Genomic DNA, 19,021 nt, shown 5'->3' with positions numbered 1-19,021 from the left:
ATTTGCACAAAGGGAATAAGCATTTGAGAGAAAATGCAACATGTGTTTCTTATGTTGTTATGAACAGCTTTTTATTCTTTCTCTTTAGGGTCTAGCCAATGCAGAAATAGATAAATAAGTGCGGACTTCCTGTAAGACGTGTCCAATGCTGGGACAAAATAAAAGGGGACACTTATAAATGATAGTGATATCGTTTGAGAAAGGGTAAGTTGACACTGAATTTCATGTATATTCACAGACCAAGCATGAAAAAGTCCCCAGCATGATCTTCATTGCGTGCTTAGAGCTGGTATTAGCTTTTCAGAGGTGCAGGCCTTTCGAAGGCTCGTTGGTCTAGGGGTATGATTCTTGCTTTGGGTGCGAGAGGTCCCGGGTTCAAATCCCGGACGAGCCCTTTCATTGGTGCTTTTTTAAAGTAGTATTGAAGTATTCATTTCAAAGCCATATATCAATTTTCTCTTTGCAGTAGTGGATGAATATTTGCTAGAGTCTCATGCTTTTAACCTTGCCCTGCCTGAGCAAGTAGGAAACATTTCTCTTTAAGCATTTTGCAAAAATGCTGAACTTGCATGGCATATACAAGCGTTCAGCTAGGGCTGTCTGGGAAGGTTGCATGAAAGAAATCTAAAACCAGAGGCCCTTGGAATAGCCTGTTTTGAGAAGTTTCATCACAGAAGAATCTACTGTAGACATCTGTTTCTGTAGTGTAGTGGTTATCACGTTCGCCTCACACGCGAAAGGTCCCCGGTTTGAAACCGGGCAGAAACAGTTGTTATATTGTCTTGGCTGCAATGTTGAGAGGTGCCGTTTTGCCATGAAATTGTCCAGGCCCTGAAGATGGTTTCATGCAGACTCGTTCCAAGAAAGTGAATTCTCTTAAAAACACTAAAGTAATTGGCATGTGGATGTATCTGTTGATTCACAGACCTCGCTTTCAAAAGAGCCCTGCATTCTGTTCATTGCTCACCTAGAACATGCATTAACTTTGGGAATTGTTGGCACCAACAGGCATCTTAGTTTAGTTGAGTGTTTCTGGTGTTTAAGTGCAGAAGCCCTGGGCTCAATTCCTCGGTGACCCTTCTCAAGGTGATGATACAAATGCATTGTCACCTTTACGTTTAATGTCAGAAATCTTTATTTCTATTTGGTGGTGTATGAATGCTTGCAATAGTATGTTGATTTTTTCTAGCCTTGAATGAATAAAAGCATATCACTCCTCTTTATGTATTTTTCTAATACATTGATATTTGCATCTCCTTTCCTAGCCTGCATTTTTCACTATCTTACAGGCTGTATATAATAAGTATCAATTCAGGGGCCCTTCTTCTACTCAATTCACAACTATTCTATCACGGCATTGATAAGCAATCTACATCTGCTTCTGTTGTGTATTGGTTATCATGTTTACCTGACGTGTGAAAGCCCCATGTTTGACAGTGCGCGTTAACAAAGAGACCAATGATTTTTATTAAAAGTTGTCATGTGTTTTTGTTACCTTGCACCGGCCAAAAAGTGCCGGAGATGACTTCATTTGCAGTCACTTGAAAAGTAGGGATTCTCAAATAAATGGTAAGAGGTTGGAACAAATCTAAAGGAATGCATGGCATATCTATATGTATGTGTATTCAGGTATCCATATATAAAGATAGATAGATAGATAGATAGATAGATAGATAGATAGATAGATAGATAGATAGATAGATAGATAGATAGATAGATAGATAGATAGATAGATAGATAGATAGATAGATAGACAGTTAGATAGATAGATAGATAGACAGATAGATAGATATCTTGGTGGAGAATGCAGCCCCGGACTTCGTGTGGTGACATCGCTGGCCTCGGGCGGCTCGGCCGCGGGTTTCCTCTGGAGCCTGGAGTTTTGAGGTTCGATGACTGATTTTTCTCTGTGCATCTCTCTGCTTCGCTCCGTTGGATGCCGGTGGCCGGCCTGCTCGTGTGCGGCCTTGTTCCTCTTGATTTCTGGTTCCTGCTCTGTTCCTCTGATCTTTTTCTCAGCTCAGTTTATGTGGTATTTTCTCTTGGCTCTGCCCTGTTTGTCTGGCTGTTCCCTGTGGTATGGCTTGGATAGGGACGATGTTGGTGTGTGTCTTTATCTGCCTCTTTCTGGTGGCTGTTATCGTTTATTTTTTGTTTTGTCACCATTCTGTTGATGACTGTGTCCCTGATGCTCTGGTTTGAGTTGTGGTTCTTTCTCTGATTCCCTTCTCGGCCGGTTCTGGACCTAGGGGTCCCTTGGTGGCTCTGGGCTTCTTTGTGATTTGCTGTTTTTCTCCTTGCATCCTAGTGTTTGGCTCCGGTCGCTGTCCGACCCCAGTGTGACGGTGTGCCTCACAGAGTTCCATGCATGCAGTGACTCCCAGACGCCTACTCGTGTTGGCTTGTGGTCCGAGGGAAGGCGTACTACTGCAGATTCCTGTCTTACCAGTGAGAGTCCAGTCTGGGGTTGGACAGCTGCCACTGATTGCCTGGAGCAGAGGTCAGTGGGTTTGACGGACTTCGTGTACTGGAGGTGAGTGTTTATTTGAGGTTTTTGTCCTCTGATTTTGGTTGAGCAGGGGGGCCTTCTCCTTTCATGGGTTTCCTGTGAGCTCCCATTGTGGGTTGTAGCAGTTTGCTTCCCGTGTTTCTGGTGGCGCCTGGCGTGGTTCCTCGGCCCTGCTGGATCTGGGGCCAGGTACGCAAGCGTGGTTCTGTTGTTGTTTTGATCGTGTTTCTGGTGCTCTGGTGGTCTGGGTCTCTTTCCCCCGGCCACTGCCGTTTGGTGTCTGTGCCTTGGGGTTGACCTCGGCACGTACAGGGGGGTGTCCTGATTGCTCTATGCCTCATTTACATATGTATGAAGTGATATGTGCCTTGCTTAGCATTCTGATGTAAATACGCTTAGTGACTGACTTAATTGACTCAACTGACTCAACTGTGACTGTTCCTGACACTCCGATTTACCCAAATATGCTGGCTGGCTGCCATAGTACGAATAGCTTGACACTGTGTTAATCAGTTGTCTGCTCTGTTATCATCCAGTGGTGTAGACATTACTTGTCCGGTACCCACACACACTGACCACACTCACCACACATGCACATTTTGCGGCGCTGCTGCGGTGACCCATACTGTTACTTGTTTATCTGTTCTATCTGTTCATTTGTTCATTGTGAATATCTGGCGGCGAAAGAGAGTTCACCTTCTCTATTTCCTTGTATGGTCAACATATGCATGAAAATCTGCATGTGTTCTGTGTGTTTTTCAAACTCTCTCTGTCCAGCCGCCCTCTCCTCCCAGTTTATTGGGGCCAAGGAGAATTGCAAGGGGACGTGGAGTTACTTATCTTTTTCACCACCCTTTCCTGTCTCCTTCTGTTCAGTCTATGGGACGCCAGAATCATAGCACCCGAAGACTTCATATACTTTTTTCATGACTCAGTGCTGTGGTGAACTGGTATCGGCTGCCTTGTATGAATACATGGCGAATGGCTTCCTTTGGCTTCCTCTGTGAATTGGCATAGCTGACAAGCTGGCTGAAAAGCACGTGCAACTGTTTGTGACCATCCTGTGTGTGTCAATGTCACCTATGTAACGCGCACCCTTTCCCATCATCTGTCTGGTACGATTGCATTTTGTTCATCGTGGTTGTAGATTAATGAGTAAAGACCCTGCGCTGCTCCCACTGTACATATCACGCACACCATACACACTTCCTGTTTATTATTTGTCATGGGAAATCCTTTGACTAACTATAGTTTGGACAGTTGCCAGCCAGCCCCACCGAAACAAATCACCTGCTTACATGGTGGCTTTACGCTTAGGACTGAGTTCCATTTTTGTTTATTAGAAAATGGCATTACTTGACAAAATAAAAAAAATAAAAAAAAAAGACTGGACTTACAGTTACCATGTCAGGGGACGGAAAAGGAAAAATTGGGTGCCATTGCATATGGAGCACCCGTATTGGCTAGCCAGAGTTCTGAGGGAACTCAGTCATGAGTGGGCTGACGAGCCCCTTTGGGACCTTGGTTGGAGGGGCTGGTGGAGGGTTGGTGATTTGCATCCCCTCCAGATTTCTGTTCATAGGCAGCCAGTGGCGCTCCAACCAGACTGATAGGTCCGGGGACCTTGCTCAGTGGGAGCCGGGTCAGGAGGATTCGGTGGGAATTCTTGAAAGTGGGCCCATGGGTGCAGGCGCAGTTTGAGCACACCCAGCGTCGCAAGGGGTTGTAACTGCAGATACTCCCCTGGTATTCTCTCTCTGATGATGTGATTTATATTTGGATTAGATTATACTTGCTGCACTGTCACCTCCTCGACTGAGTTCCGGCGAAGGCAAAACTTTGCATTTGTTCCTCGACTGAGTTCCGGCGAAGGCAAAACTTTGCATTTGTTCCTTGACCACGCAGTGACTCCCTGAAAATAGGCAGCACAAGACTACTGATGTTTCAGGGAGGGTGTAATTCTGAAATTCCCTGTCTTGCCTGCGACACTCGCTGGCTCCAGGGGTGGAAGGTGTAAGATGGTGTGAAAAGGAGGGGGTGAATGCCTGGTTTCACACAGGGAAGGAATATGTAATTTACTGTTTTCCTTTATTTGGATTAAGTTTCTTGAGTTTTGTGATTTTTGTTGTCAATACCAGTGTTCATCAATGGTCAAATTTGACTGTACAGCTACATTTTTGACTGATCTGACTTTGACAAAAGGACACCGATTTCTGTTGCTATTTTCATACAATAATATTTCTAGACTGCTCAAATAGACCCTTTCCAATATTTATCAAATCCGAGGACATTTATGGCTGCTTAGCACCTGGTTGTCATGTTAGACAGGGTGACACGTCTATTTTCGGTGCTCCCAGGCAGTGTCAACAGCCCCGTTATTTCAAAATAGACACATCCCTTTATGTGAGTGAGCACGCTTCTTTGGAAAGGATACATCTGCCCGTGCCAAACATATATGTTTGCACTCGTATTCTCTACCACAGGGGCACAACCCACCGAGCTATCTCATGGAGAACAGACCTTGTGCACAAACTCTTGAATGAGGAAGTTAACGAAATAGAACTTTAGACAGGATCTTTCAAATACTGCTTCTTTTGTAACAATGGGACAGGAAGCAGCCTGTCCTCCTTCCAAGTTCTGCGGAAAGAAAAATTAGCTGTTACAATGACGCACAGAAAAATAAACGTTCAATACTGCTTCTTAATCGGCTAAGGTCCTGAGGCCCGCAGCCCCCTTTCTCCATGTTATAGTTTGGATATCGCAAATATTTTCATTCTCTGATTTCTTTCCAAGTGCCCACAACGCACCGCATTGACATTTGCTTTGTCCACATGTGGGGAAGGAAAATAAAGTGGCATTTGTACATGTATCATGGTACAGAGTAGATCTCATGTCCTTTACCAAGGCTTTCTGAAATTATGTGTAGAACAAAGGGTACTGAGAAATGGCCAGCATGGCCATCGATGATACGATGCATGGAAGGGTTAAAGAAAACTCTTTTGGACTGGCTTTGAAATAATGATCGTGGCCTGGCCACAGATTCCGGGCATTGCGCCAAGACTAAACCACACACTACAAACAGTTTTCTGTGAGTATGAACAGAACTGGTTTAAAAAAAGAAATGTATTATTCGCAGCAGAGAATGGAAGGAAATGCAAATTCTTGAATGTATATTGATGGAATGACTTACAATTTATAGTTGTTTAGAGTTAATTTACAGGAGGCAACATTTCTTAAAGGTCAGGTTACTCAATTGATGGGAGGTAGCCCTGCATAGCATCAATTTCAGGAGAACAGTCTATAGCAGAAATGTTAAAGACATGTAGAGCTGTTTCATTTTGGTAGATCATGTTCTTGCAGTGCATTGATAAGTATTGTCAGTATTTCAAGTACTAGTCTTTAATGTATGCATTTAAACATATTGAGGGGGGATGATTAAATTCCCAGGATTGAAATGGCCAGGATCACACAATTTGGTCGGGTAAGGTAAATGCCAATACACAAAAGCACAATGTTTTGATTCTTCTCTTGCTTGTGAAGATAATATACTTTTTAGTTCCTTTCCTTCATTCCCCTACAGAGTGTAATGCTAGAGGTTTTCATCCTCTCATATCTGGATAGAAAGATCCACTGGTGCAAATATGTTCTATTATTCTGACAATCTGGCCCACACATTGCACCACTACTGATTTCTCACAGAATTATTCTCACCTAGCAATGGGTCATGGACAGGGAGTGTTTGGAAGAAAAAAAAAAAGTACTGCATATGTGCTAGCTACAGATAATTATGCAAATGTTTAGCGTGATTTAAGAGGCACACCTTTCCACGATGGAGAAATGGCTCTAATTCTGGTTCATGCTTCAGCAACAACACAGGCTCACTGAAAATTCTTAAACAGTGGGCACGGCTAGAAAAGTACTGGAAGGGGACAAGATTATAAGGGTTGTACCTAATTGAATGGCGCAAGGAGAAGTACTATTTTATATATGCATCTAAAAGAATGAATATTAATGTTTTCATTTCTAGGTTCTTCAACGAAATATAACAAATTATATTGTAATGTGAATATGCTAAAATGCTTTTTTTTTAAAAGCAGTGTATTCGCAAGGGCCCACCAAGGATTCGGACACAGAGTTGTAATATTATGTTTATTAATTGCTCTTTAGTAATGAATATATGCAAATACAGAAGGACAGTGTGCATTGAATAACTGTGCTTCATATTATGGTATTTCAAGGATACTGTATGCACACATTTAATATGTCTTTTAATATACAGGTGCAGTCTAGGGGTGTGTGTGAATAGGTGTCCTATAACATAACCACTTGTCCCTTTTGTGCCATGTAATGCGGTGACAAATTATGGCAGCAATATCATTATATAAGATGTCTAAAATAGCATTTCTGATTATACCAGGGTTCCTTCCATAGTAGGGTTTGAATGCTAACTATTACCTTATGCTGCCACGTTCCACAGATCTACATACAGGGGCTGAAGGTAATGGTAAGGAAAAAGTTACAGGACGGAAATGCCGTTTGGAGTATGTGCAAAAATGCTTGCACGTTTTAAGGGTTTTCACCAGCTCTTCGCTGAAAAATGTTCCCATACTGAGACATGTTGGATTTTACTCCTGAAAGAGACAGACATAATACTTCTTCTGAGGTTGGATACAAGTGGAGGTGTAGATTTTTGCATGAGCAGAACTACACCTGCATATTTGCTCATGCTTAAATGCAGTTCACAGATATTTTCTAGGAGTACTGATTCTTGGCCTACTTCTGCAAGACCTGGTGAATTAACAACAGTTGTATATCTGCACTTAATGAAAGAACGTGGGTGGATTTTATTTCATAACTGGGCATCTAATTAGGTCTGGCATTACAATAAACAATCTGTGTTTATTAAAATGTTGTCTCTCCTTGAGGGGATTCCTCACATCCTTAGGCAAACGAATACAACATGCAATGTTGTTAAGTGACCTCCTCCAAGCATTACTAAGACCATCCAAAGAGGCCATCATAGAATGTGCTGCACACACATCATATAGAGAATATGTGTCAAAGGGCAATGCATTCATTGATAGAGAAGCATAGAGGATAGCACTGACAGGCTGCCAGCTAGCAATGGTACAAATAGTGGGCAGCAACTGAGAGGTGGATGTTAGACAAGACTCATTACATTTTGACCCCATTCACATCCAGAAAAAAAAGTTGACATTGAGGAGATAGCTGAGTGAGCAAAAGGAGGGTGTGTGAAAACAGAGGAGGGATTATGGACTGGGCCCAATGGGAAAATCTGCCTGCCTTCATCAATGCTTCCTTCAATGGCACGTCTCTTCCATGGCCCCTCACATGTGGGGAGAGACGGAATGATTAGACTGTTTTCACAATGCTGGTTTCATAGCAAGTTTCGTCACACAGCTGAGAGACTTTGCAGGCAGTGCACTATCTGTGCACAGTATAACACTGGAAAGGGTACCAGCACTGCACCTGGTCACTTCCCTCCACCCCAGGGACCGTTTGAAAGCCTACAAATGGATTTCATTGACATGCCACCCTCCCATAAGTTCAGGCATGTCTGGGTCATTTTCTGTATGTTTAGTAAGTGGATGGAGGCATACCCCACAAAGAACTGTGATGCATCAACAGTCGCTAAATGTCTCCTGAAGGAACTTATCCTAAGATTTGGGATCCTAACACTTCTGGACTCAGACAATGGGCCTGCGTTCATTTCCCAGGTAATAGGGGGACTATGCAAGGGTCTGGGGGTCACATAGAAACTACAGTGAAGTGGAGAGGCAAATCCGGGGTCTTGAAGAATAAGATACGGAAAATCTGCGCTTCTACAGAACTGTCATGGGTGGATGGACTACCAATAGCTCTGCTAGCAATGAGAAGTACGCCTGACAGGATAACAAAATTAAGTGCACATGAAGGGTTGTTTGGCAGACCCATGAACATTGCGGGTCATATGTCCACTGCGCCTCTGCCAATAGTAGACGATTTGCTTTTGTGTTACTGTAAGAAACTAACAGAGACTTTACGTTATCTTCACCGCCAGGTCCTGCAGGCTCTTCCAGAAGCAGCAACTCCACCACCACATGACCTGAAGCCTGTGGACCGGATTTGGATAAAGGCCCATACCCGGCGGAACTGTCTTCAGCCCATGTGGAAGGGTCCTTTCACCGTCATCTTGACCACCGCGACCGCAGTGAAGTGCGAGGGATTGACTTCGTGGATCCACAGTTCTCACACCAAGCGGGCAGCGGACCAGGACGACGGACGGCAAGCTCCGGCAGCATCACCAGCAGCACCTGAGGCGGACCATAGGTACAACATCTGATCCACCAGGAAGGACCAGCCCGACCAGCAAGACAGGGGATAAGGAAGAAGAGATCTTCTGCTGGTTGCGGGCCAACCCTCCAACAGACCGACCAATGCAACTATCTGCTGTGCCTGGCAGACACGTCCTCCAGATGGCATCATAGAGACACCTGTCTCCTTCAAGTGCCTATCGTCTGTTATGTACTGGTAACCTCTGTCAGACCCAGCAAAGGCACCAACGTGTTTGATTTCAAATGGTGCTGGTGTCTGTATCAAATATATTTTAAATTAAGAACTGTGAGCACAACACGGACTAGTGAAGCACCAGAGGAACATTGAACTGTGAAAATAGACTATATTCAGCTACATGACTACCATTGCATCTGGACCACCTTTGATCACAACAAGGAGTGGTAGATTGATGCAAATGACAATAGAGGTGCAAGAGTCAACCTTGGTGATAGTCATGCGATTATTGTGGCCAGGAGTGGAGAAGAAGGGACAAATCCAGTTGATTGTACCAAAATCACCACTGATGAGCAAGATGACGGACTTGATATTGCAACAGCTTACATTTCCCACATTTTGCAGCCAAGCACCAACACAGGAACTGGCAAACACACGCCTTGACATCTTGGACAGTGTCATATCTGGCATACATCACATTGGCTGGGGGGCAATAATGGATGTTGTAACCACATTTTATTGATTGCTAATAAAATTGAGATATGCAGGTTGCATCACCTGCAGTACACAGGTGGATTACGATATGGGTGGTGGAAGAAAGGGTGTTATATATAACAATAAGGTCAGCAGTGGCAACGTTATCACCAGGAGTAGAGGTAACAACTGTTCAGAGAGTAGCAGTGCCAAATCCCCCAATATTGAGCGGGCTGCAGACCCTTATTCTGAATGACCTTTCCTTCCCAATAGTTGGCTTCCTACCATCAGCCCAGGAGCTAGCAACAGCACGAACTGAAGTTTTACAAAGTATTATAATTGCCATAGAAAACAGTGGGTTACATATTGTTACAGACGTCAATTGGGGCGAAAATAACGGCTTATTATTAATCCCATAAACGCTTTTAATATGCCTAGGCCAAGGACAAATGAGCGTAGATGGCCATATATTCTGGCAGCTGTATTATCACCAGTACCTGGGATAGTTCTGACAACCATGTTTATAATGTTTGCAGAGGAGTTTGACATCCCATTTCTTCATGGCAAGGTGGGTGATGAGAATAATACAGTTATACAACATGAGGAGCGAAACATAGTTGTGCCAGACCAGATTGTGTTGGGGAAGAAGGAGGTTACAGAAGAGAATGACAGAGAATTGTGGGAAGAATATGATAACAATAAATATGTTGAAATGCTGAAATTATATGTACAGATCATGAACATTTCAGGATGCTATGTTTGTACCCACCTACCAACAGATACACAACACAGCATGAGCTACATTGAACTACCAGTTTCCAAATACATGGGTTGTATTCTGATGCATGAGTTACTCTCCACTGAACACAATATGTCAGTGTTAGTTGCACCACCAAACACTGGTCTCACGGCAGCTCCAACATTGAATGTTTCCAATATGGCGGGTGTCAGACAGGGTGCCAGGGGGCCTAAGAAGAAATGGGCACCATGCGGGAATATGCACCCTACAAGGTCAGACACGGAGATGCTTAGCACATTTGGCAGGAGATGCAGAAACAGGGCTGAGGAAAATGACAATCAGCAGAGTAGTAACAAGGAAGGTAATATACCAAGGTTTAGAGAAGAAGAACTGTCCCAAGCCCCATCCTGCATCCTATATGATGAAGGGATACAGCGGGACAGAATACCTAAATTACCTTCAGACATAGCTACAGCACATAACTGCTCAACACAGTAGTCATGCATACCCTACCCCTGTGTGTTACAGGAATTACTGCACGGAAAACAAGGACTGTTGGCATGTAAGGACAGGATAAGTAAGATGAGGAGAATAATGGGACCTAGGAAAGTGGACAAAATATTTATGGGCAAAAGTAACTGCACACACATCACAAGGCTGTGGCCCATCAAGGACAGCAATACTGGGTCCTCACCTGGACTGGTGGGTTACAAGGGACTATTCTTTGTCTACGGACCATGGGCATACTTTTACCTGCCTCCAGGTTGGTACGGCCGTTGTTACCTTGCATCAATAACACCACGTATGGTCCACTTCTCAGACATGGCACAGGTCAAAAGTGCTGTTCTTATATACCTGACAACAGCAGGAACATAGATAGGGCAATCCATAACATAAAGGATGTTAGGGATGAGGAAGAGGGCTCATGGATCATAAAGGCTGTTATCATAATAGCAGCTGTGTTATTGACACTCTGCATTATGATACAGGTCTGCCCAGTCTGCTGCACATCCCTTGTCTCCTACTGCTTACGCTCTATGCACCGTGGCCATGAGCACAGCCATGAGCCAGAGCAACAGGCAGTGGCTGAGGTACCTGCCATGGATATGATTATGTTGGCACGCAGGGTATATTGATTTGGTATCAGATTTGGGAATGCTGAAGCCATCTTGGATTTTGATACCAAATGATTGTAGCTTCAGGCCCTCTTAACTTAGCCTTTGTCTGTAATCTCCATCTTGGATAGTTCAGACCCTTTCACAATCAGAGAAGTGCTGTCCTTGCATTTCTCTATGCCCAGACGAGATAAGTGACACACCGCTTAAAGTGACACACCGGTTGCACAATATAATTTTTAGCAAATAACAGATTTCGCAATATTACTCATCGCCTTGCTTATGTCGCAGTTTTGAATGGAAATATACTAGGCCATGACAGCTCGCATTTTGATTGACTGACCCCAATACTGCCCATTCAGATCACATGGTTAGCTACAGTATGTATGCATCAGATGTATCAGACCTTACAAGGAGATTTCTTGTTACAGTTCTATGCCCATTGGCTGTGGGAATCATGGTGGACTGTGCTACGTATAATACTTCTATTGTCATGTGTCATATGGGTGGTCCTGTGGTTTGAGTCTATAAAGTATACCAAACACAATAAATCTTTGGACATTCTAGCTTCTATGCTGACTGTCACCGTGTTGCACGTTAAATTGTATTTGTTGTGGCTAATAAATATACCATATTCTGAGCTGACAAATTCTGTGGTTGTGTCTGTGTTTCCTATCATTAATTATCCCTTGTATTTCAGACTCGCTTCCACAGATAGATAGATAGATAGATAGATAGATAGATAGATAGATAGATAGATAGATAGATAGATAGATAGAAAGATAGATAGATAGATAGATAGATAGATAGATAGATATTGGGAGAGAGAGAGCGTTAATATAAACTGAGACTTTATTTTCCATCAAGCTGTCTTTCATTTCCTTCAGGAGCAGAATGTTCTGATCATCAGCGCTCCAGAATCTAGTGCTTGGTTGGCAAGCATCACACATTGTGATGTGTTAGCTAAGAGTTCCATGTCGTTCAGACTCATATATTCCTCTGTAGTTGTACCTTGGTGATTCAACAAAATGTGGCATCATAAGCAGCATTCTACTGCCATAGACTGGACAGAAAAAACATTTAGAATTTCACTGAAAAAGAAAAAAAGCATACTTAGGCAGAGCTTTCTGGACAGTAAGGACATTAGAGTAAGTGATGAATAAGCACTGCTTTTGTTAATTTACATAGGCAGAACAGAGACTGCTGGGAAAAGCCTGAAATTAAAGGCACAGAAAAGGCCTGCTTCTGGATAGAACACTAAGAAGGGTTGAAAGTTTTTTCTCTGACCCTGGCCACTCTTACAAGCAATCCTATGATAGTCAGAAGGACCCACCCTAAAAAAGAAGGGACAGCCATTTGGACCCTTTCCACCTTTTCTATATCTCGCCTGATCGAACCTGATCGAGCGCTGATTGAGCGGATTAGCACATGTACTTCTCATTTTGGGAAGGTATTGCTTAGCTTGCTACCAGCAGCTCAGTTATGTTATGATGTTAGAGGCTTGCAAGGAATGCTTTAGTCCGGGATTAGGCAGTTTTTTATTGCTACTTGCATTCAAGGGAAAGATCATTAGCCAGAATCTGTGGCCCAGCTATTCACCTTGGCATTCCGATTTGCACAAAGGGAATAAGCATTTGAGAGAAAATGCAACATGTGTTTCTTATGTTGTTATGAACAGCTTTTTATTCTTTCTCTTTAGGGTCTAGCCAATGCAGAAATAGATAAATAAGTGCGGACTTCCTGTAAGACGTGTCCAATGCTGGGACAAAATAAAAGGGGACACTTATAAATGATAGTGATATCGTTTGAGAAAGGGTAAGTTGACACTGAATTTCATGTATATTCACAGACCAAGCATGAAAAAGTCCCCAGCATGATCTTCATTGCGTGCTTAGAGCTGGTATTAGCTTTTCAGAGGTGCAGGCCTTTCGAAGGCTCGTTGGTCTAGGGGTATGATTCTTGCTTTGGGTGCGAGAGGTCCCGGGTTCAAATCCCGGACGAGCCCTTTCATTGGTGCTTTTTTAAAGTAGTATTGAAGTATTCATTTCAAAGCCATATATCAATTTTCTACTTGCAGTAGTGGATGAATATTTGCTAGAGTCTCATGCTTTTAACCTTGCCCTGCCTGAGCAAGTAGGAAACATTTCTCTTTAAGCATTTTGCAAAAATGCTGAACTTGCATGGCATATACAAGCGTTCAGCTAGGGCTGTCTGGGAAGGTTGCATGAAAGAAATCTAAAACCAGAGGCCCTTGGAATAGCCTGTTTTGAGAAGTTTCATCACAGAAGAATCTACTGTAGACATCTGTTTCTGTAGTGTAGTGGTTATCACGTTCGCCTCACACGCGAAAGGTCCCCGGTTCGAAACCGGGCAGAAACAGTTGTTATATTGTCTTGGCTGCAATGTTGAGAGGTGCCGTTTTGCCATGAAATTGTCCAGGCCCTGAAGATGGTTTAATGCAGACTCGTTCCAAGAAAGTGAATTCTCTTAAAAACACTAAAGTAATTGGCATGTGGATGTATCTGTTGATTCACAGACCTCGCTTTCAAAAGAGCCCTGCATTCTGTTCATTGCTCACCTAGAACATGCATTAACTTTGGGAATTGTTGGCACCAACAGGCATCTTAGTTTAGTGGAGTGTTTCTGGTGTTTAAGTGCAGAAGCCCTGGGCTCAATTCCTCGGTGACCCTTCTCAAGGTGATGATACAAATGCATTGTCACCTTTACGTTTAATGTCAGAAATCTTTATTTCTATTTGGTGGTGTATGAATGCTTGCAATAGTATGTTGATTTTTTCTAGCCTTGAATGAATAAAAGCATATCACTCTTCTTTATGTATTTTTCTAATACATTGATATTTGCATCTCCTTTCCTAGCCTGCATTTTTCACTATCTTACAGGCTGTATATAATAAGTATCAATTCAGGGGCCCTTCTTCTACTCAATTCACAACTGTTCTATCACGGCATTGATAAGCAATCTACATCTGCTTCTGTTGTGTATTGGTTATCATGTTTACCTGACGTGTGAAAGCCCCATGTTTGACAGTGCGCGTTAACAAAGAGACCAATGATTTTTATTAAAAGTTGTCATGTGTTTTTGTTACCTTGCACCGGCCAAAAAGTGCCGGAGATGACTTCATTTGCAGTCACTTGAAAAGTAGGGATTCTCAAATAAATGGTAAGAGGTTGGAACAAATCTAAAGGAATGCATGGCATATCTATATGTATGTGTATTCAGGTATCCATATATAAAGATAGATAGATAGATAGATAGATAGATAGATAGATAGATAGATAGATAGATAGATAGATAGATAGATAGATAGATAGATAGATAGATAGATAGATAGATGGATAGATAGATAGATAGATAGATAGATAGATAGATAGATAGATAGATAGATAGATAGATAGATAGATAGATAGATAGATAGATAGATAGATAGATAGATAGATAGATAGATAGATAGATAGATAGATAGATAGATAGATAGATAGATAGATAGATAGATAGATAGATAGATAGATAGATAGATAGATAGATAGATATTGGGCGAGAGAGAGCGTTAATATAAACTAAGACTTTATTTTCCATCAAGCTGTCTTTCCTTTCCTTCTGGAGCAGAATGTTCTGATCATCAGCGCTCCAGAATCTAGTGCTTGGTTGGCAAGCATCACACATTGTGATGTGTTAGCTAAGAGTTCCATGTCGTTCAGACTCATATATTCCTCTGTAGTTGTACCTTGGTGATTCAACAAAATGTGGCATCATAAGCAGCATTCTACTGCCATAGACTGGACAGAAAAAACATTTAGAATTTCACTGAAAAAGAAAAAAAGCATACTTAGGCAGAGCTTTCTGGACAGTAAGGACATTAGAGTAAGTGATGAATAAGCACTGCTTTTGTTAATTTACATAGGCAGAACAGAGACTGCTGGGAAAAGCCTGAAATTAAAGGCACAGAAAATGCCTGCTTCTGGATAGAACACTAAGAAGGGTTGAAAGTTTTTTCTCTGACCCTGGCCACTCTTACAAGCAATCCTATGATAGTCAGAAGGACCCACCCTAAAAAAGAAGAGACAGCCATTTGGACCCTTTCCACCTTTTCTATATCTCGCCTGATCGAGCCTGATCGAGCGCTGATTGAGCGGATTAGCACATGTACTTCTCATTTTGGGAAGGTATTGCTGAGCTTGCTACCAGCAGCTCAGTTATGTAATGATGTTAGAGGCTTGCAAGGAATGCTTTAGTCCTGCATTAGGCAGTTTTTATTGCTTATTGCATTCAAGGGAAAGATAATTAGCCAGAATCTGTGGCCCAGCTATTCACCTTGGCATTCCGATTTGCACAAAGGTAAAAAGCATTTGAGAGAAAATGCAACATGTGTTTCTTATGTTGTTATGAACAGCATTTTATTCTTTCCCTTTAGGGTCTAGCCAATGCAGAAATAGATAAATAAGTGCAGACTTCCTGTAAGACGTGTCCAATGCTGGGACAAAATAAAAGGGGACACATAAATGATAGTGATATCGTTTGAGAAAGGGTAAGTTGACACTGAATTTCATGTATATTCACAGACCAAGCATGAAAAAGTCCCCAGCATGATCTTCATTGCGTGCTTAGAGCTGGTATTAGCTTTTCAGAGGTGCAGGCCTTTCGAAGGCTCGTTGGTCTAGGGGTATGATTCTCGCTTTGGGTGCGAGAGGTCCCGGGTTCAAATCCCGGATGAGCCCTTTCATTGGTGCTTTTTTAAAGTAGTATTGAAGTATTCATTTCAAAGCCATATATCAATTTTCTCTTTGCAGTAGTGGGTGAATATTTGCTAGAGTCTCATGCTTTTAACCTTGCCCTGCCTGAGCAAATAGGAAACATTTCTCTTTAAGCATTTTGCAAAAATGCTGAACTTGCATGGCATATAAAAGCGTTCAGCTAGGGCTGTCTGGGAAGGTTGCATAAAAGAAATCTAAAACCAGAGGCCCTTGGAATAGCCTGTTTTGAGAAGTTTCATCACAGAAGAATCAACTGTAGACATCTGTTTCTGTAGTGTAGTGGTTATCACGTTTGCCTCACGCGCGAAAGGTCCCCGGTTCGAAACCGGGCAGAAACAGTTGTTATATTGTCTAGGCTGCAATGTTGAGAGGTGCTGTTTTGCCATGAAATTGTCCAGGCCCTGAAGATGGTTTCATGCAGACTCGTTCCAAGAAAGTGAATTCTCTTAAAAACACTAAAGTAATTAACATGTGGATGTATCTGTTGATTCACATACCTCGCTTTCAAAAGAGCCCTGCATTCTGTTCATTGCTCACCTAGAACATGCATTAACTTTGGGAATTGTTGGCACCAACAGGCATCTTAGTTTAGTGGAGTGTTTCTGGTATTTAAGTGCAGAAGCCCTGGGCTCAATTCCTCGGTGACCCTTCTCAAGGTGATGATACAAATGCATCGTCACCTTTACGTTTAATGTCAGAATTGTTTATTTCTATTTGGTGGTGTATGAATGCTTGCAATAGTATGTTGATTTTTTCTAGCCTTGAATGAATAAAAGCATATCAACTCCTCTTTATGTATTTTTCTAATACATTGATATTTGCATCTCCTTTCCTAGCCTGCATTTTTCACTATCTTACAGGCTGTATATAATAAGTATCAATTCAGGGGCCCTTCTTCTACTCAATTCACAACTGTTCTATAATGGCATTGATAAGCAATCTACATCTGCTTCTGTTGTGTATTGGTTATCATGTTTACCTGACGTGTGAAAGCCCCATGTTTGACAGTGCGCGTTAACAAAGAGACCAATGATTTTTATTAAAAGTTGTCATGTGTTTTTGTTACCTTGCACCGGCCAAAAAGTGCCAGAGATGACTTCATTTGCAGTCACTTGAAAAGTAGGGATTCTCAAATAAATGGTAAGAGGTTGGAACAAATCTAAAGGAATGCATGGCATATCTATATGTATGTGTATTCAGGTATCCATATATAAAGATAGATAGATAGATAGATAGATAGATAGATAGATAGATAGATAGATAGATAGATAGATAGATAGATAGATAGATAGATAGATAGATAGATAGATAGATAGATAGATAGATAGATAGATAGATAGATAGATAGATAGATAGATAGATAGATAGATAGATAGATAGATAGATAGATAGATAGATAGATAGATAGATAGATAGATAGATAGATATTGGGAGAGAGAGAGCGTTAATATAAACTGAGACTTTATTTTCCATCAAGCTGTCTTTCATTTCCTTCAGGAGCAGAATGTTCTGATCATCAGCGCTCCAGAATCTAGTGCTTGGTTGGCAAGCATCACACATTGTGATGTGTTAGCTAAGAGTTCCATGTCGTTCAGACTCATATATTCCTCTGTAGTTGTACCTTGGTGATTAAACAAAATGTGGCATCATAAGCAGCATTCTACTGCCATAGACTGGACAGAAAAAACATTTGAATTTCACTGAAAAAAAAAAAGCATACTTAGGCAGAGCTTTCTGGACAGTAAGGACATTAGAGTAAGTGATGAATAAGCACTGCTTTTGTTAATTTACATAGGCAGAACAGAGACTGCTGGGAAAAGCCTGAAATTAAAGGCACAGAAAATGCCTGCTTCTGGATAGAACACTAAGAAGGGTTGAAAGTTTTTTCTCTGACCCTGGCCACTCTTACAAGCAATCCTACGATAGTCAGAAGGACCCACCCTAAAAAAGAAGGGACAGCCATTTGGACCCTTTCCACCTTTTCTATATCGAGCCTGATCGAGCGCTGATTGAGCGGATTAGCACATGTACTTCTCATTTTGGGAAGGTATTGCTTAGCTTGCTACCAGCAGCTCAGTTATGTTATGATGTTAGAGGCTTGCAAGGAATGCTTTAGTCCCGCATTAGGCAGTTTTTATTGCTTATTGCATTCAAGGGAAAGATCATTAGCCAGAATCTGTGGCCCAGCTATTCACCTTGGCATTCCGATTTGCACAAAGGGAATAAGCATTTGAGAGAAAATGCAACATGTGTTTCTTATGTTGTTATGAACAGCTTTTTATTCTTTCTCTTTAGGGTCTAGCCAATGCAGAAATAGATAAATAAGTGCGGACTTCCTGTAAGACGTGTCCAATGCTGGGACAAAATAAAAGGGGACACTTACAAATGATAGTGATATCGTTTGAGAAAGGGTAAGTTGACACTGAATTTCATGTATATTCACAGACCAAGCATGAAAAAGTTCCCAGCATGATCTTCATTGCGTGCTTAGAGCTGGTATTAGCTTTTCAGAGGTGCAGGCCTTTCGAAGGCTCATTGGTTTAGGGGTATGATTCTCGCTTTGGGTGCGAGAGGTCCCGGGTTCAAATCCAGGATGAGCCCTTTCATTGGTGCTTTTTTAAAGTAGTATTGAAGTATTCATTTCAAAGCCATATATCAATTTTCTCTTTGCAGTAGTGGATGAATATTTGCTAGAGTCTCATGCTTTTAACCTTGCCCTGCCTGAGCAAATAGGAAACATTTCTCTTTAAGCATTTTGCAAAAATGCTGAACTTGCATGGCATATACAAGCGTTCAGCTAGGGCTGTCTGGGAAGGTTGCATAAAAGAAATCTAAAACCAGAGGCCCTTGGAATAGCCTGTTTTGAGAAGTTTCATCACAGAAGAATCAACTGTAGACATCT

The 19,021-nt window shown here is 42.0% G+C and overlaps 4 non-coding genes across 4 annotated transcripts; all 4 read left to right on the top strand.

The window, feature by feature from the left end:
• Window positions 1–695: 695 nt before the first annotated feature.
• TRNAV-CAC (transfer RNA valine (anticodon CAC)) lies at window positions 696–768 on the top strand. The gene has a single exon. It is a non-coding gene; the product is annotated as a tRNA-Val (tRNA).
• A 12,885-nt stretch (window positions 769–13,653) lies between these two features.
• On the top strand, window positions 13,654–13,726 carry TRNAV-CAC (transfer RNA valine (anticodon CAC)). Its single transcript has one exon. It is a non-coding gene; the product is annotated as a tRNA-Val (tRNA).
• A 2,285-nt stretch (window positions 13,727–16,011) lies between these two features.
• TRNAP-UGG (transfer RNA proline (anticodon UGG)) lies at window positions 16,012–16,083 on the top strand. The gene has a single exon. It is a non-coding gene; the product is annotated as a tRNA-Pro (tRNA).
• Window positions 16,084–16,384: 301 nt separating this feature from the next.
• TRNAV-CAC (transfer RNA valine (anticodon CAC)) lies at window positions 16,385–16,457 on the top strand. Its single transcript has one exon. It is a non-coding gene; the product is annotated as a tRNA-Val (tRNA).
• Window positions 16,458–19,021: the final 2,564 nt, after the last annotated feature.

The sequence above is a fragment of the Lissotriton vulgaris genome, unplaced genomic scaffold (genome assembly GCF_964263255.1).
Source record: "Lissotriton vulgaris unplaced genomic scaffold, aLisVul1.2 SCAFFOLD_496, whole genome shotgun sequence".
Classification (NCBI taxonomy): Eukaryota; Metazoa; Chordata; class Amphibia; order Caudata; family Salamandridae; genus Lissotriton; species Lissotriton vulgaris.
Note: the sequence above shows the minus strand (reverse complement) of the source record. Positions and strands in the feature narration are given on the sequence as shown.